The sequence below is a fragment of the Callospermophilus lateralis genome, unplaced genomic scaffold (genome assembly GCF_048772815.1).
Source record: "Callospermophilus lateralis isolate mCalLat2 unplaced genomic scaffold, mCalLat2.hap1 Scaffold_82, whole genome shotgun sequence".
Classification (NCBI taxonomy): Eukaryota; Metazoa; Chordata; class Mammalia; order Rodentia; family Sciuridae; genus Callospermophilus; species Callospermophilus lateralis.
In genome coordinates, this window is record NW_027516260.1 from 1,958,928 (window position 1) to 1,960,962 (window position 2,035).

The 2,035-nt window shown below is 41.1% G+C and overlaps 1 pseudogene; it reads left to right on the forward strand.

Annotated features, from left to right (window-relative positions):
* The first annotated feature begins 295 nt into the window (after window positions 1-295).
* On the forward strand, window positions 296-1,573 carry LOC143641013 (GA-binding protein subunit beta-1-like; annotated as a pseudogene).
* Window positions 1,574-2,035: the final 462 nt, after the last annotated feature.

Below are 2,035 nucleotides of genomic sequence, written 5' to 3' on the forward strand. Positions count from 1 at the left end.
TTAAACACTAAACCTTAATTGACTGCTGTTGGTCTCTGTTCCAAAAATTTAAGTAGAATTTGTTTTGTTTTTGACTCACTCGCACACCATGTGTCCCTCCGCGCGCAGCACGGGGGACTTTTCGGTGGGGATTTTGGGCGCCAACCAGACGCGGCATTTTCGGAAAATAGCGCCCTGTGCAGCTGAAGTGCTTAGTGTGTAGCGGGGCTGCGTCAGCCCGGCCAGGTACTAGGCGCCTCGGGTCCCCGCACCACCTCCTGCTGCTCCCCCGTCGCAGCTCTGGAAGCTTTTCCAGATGTCCCTGGTAGATTTGGGAAAGAAGCTTTTAGAAGCAGCACGAGCAGGTCAAGATGATGAAGTTCATATTTTGATGGCAAATGGAGCTCCTTTTACTACAGACTGGCTGGGAACATCTCCACTTCCATCTTGCAGCACAATATGGGCATTATTCCACTACAGAGGTACTACTGTGAGCTGGTGTAAGTAGGGATGCCAGAACCAAAGTGGACCGAACACCATTACACATGGCAGCTTCTGAGGGCCATGCCAGCATAGTAGAGGTTTTACTTAAGCATGGTGCTGACGTTAATGCAAAGGACATGTTAAAAATGACAGCTCTGCATTGGGTCACAGAACACAATCATCAAGAGGTGGTGGAACTTTTAATCAAATATGGTGCTGATGTACACACGCAAAATAAATTTTGTAAAACTGCATTTGATATTTCAATAGACAATGGAAATGAAGATTTATCAGAAATATTACAGATTGCTATGCAGAACCAAATCAACACAAACCCAGAGAGTGCTGACACTGTGACGATACATGCTGCAACACCACAGTTTATCATTGAACCTGGAGGGGTGGTGAACCTAACAGATGAAACGGGTGTGTCTGCTATTCAGTTTGGAAACTCCTCTACATCAGTATTAGCTACGTTAGCTGCCTTAGCTGAAGCCTCTGCTCCGTTATCCAATTCGTCAGAAACTCCAGTAGTGGCCACAGAAGAAGTGGTTACTGCAGAATCTGTGGATGGTGCAATTCAGCAAGTAGTTAGTTCAGGGGGTCAACAAGCCATCACAATAGTCACAGATGGAATTCAGCTTGGAAATTTGCACTCCATTCCAACCAGTGGAATAGGTCAGCCCATCATTGTGACCATGTCACATGGATAGCAAGTGTTAACAGTACCAGCAACAGACATTGCTGAAGAAACTGTTATAAGTGAAGAACCACCAGCTAAGAGACAATGTATCGAAATAATTGAAAACCGGGTGGAATCTGCAGAAATAGAAGTAAGGAGTCTTTTACCCGGAGAGAGAAGCTCTTCAGAAACAGCTGGATGAAGCAAATCGAGAAGCACAAAAATATCGACAGCAGCTTCTTAAGAAAGAACAGGAAGCCGAGGCTTACAGACAAAAATTAGAAGCTATGACTCGTCTTCAGACTAATAAAGAAGCTGTTTAGTTAAAATGAACATGTAGTTTGATTTTGCTTTTGGTCAAGAAAGAATGCAATCTTGAACTGTATACAAAAAGAGTACAGTCGTGGGAATACAGGAAATAGAAGAGACTGCAGATCAATAATTGGACTTAAGCCATTAGCTCTGAATTCTTGTATCATAAACTTTACTTTAGAAGTTGTGAAATGTATTTAAAACTGAACTCTGTAAATAGTTTTTTTTTTACAGTTCCATGAGTTGATAAAAGATTGTTGAAGAGATCCAAAAACACAATAAGCCACTGTTATTGAGCTTCTTTTTGATTTTTAGTATGAACCTAAATTTCTCAGAGACAGAACAGTTTAAGGGTGATCATTGTTGATTAGACCAAATGTTGTGTAATAATTATGGTGGACTAATGCTGGAATTACTCCTGTAGGCATAAACTTCTATGTGAAGAAAAGATTTCTCCCAGGAAATCTTTGTACAGCTTTAAGTTGTCTCAGATTCTCTGAAAACATTTTTTAGAAAGCAAATTTTTATATTTGTTCAATTTCAGCTATACCCAAGTAGATTTACATGTATATGAAGCAA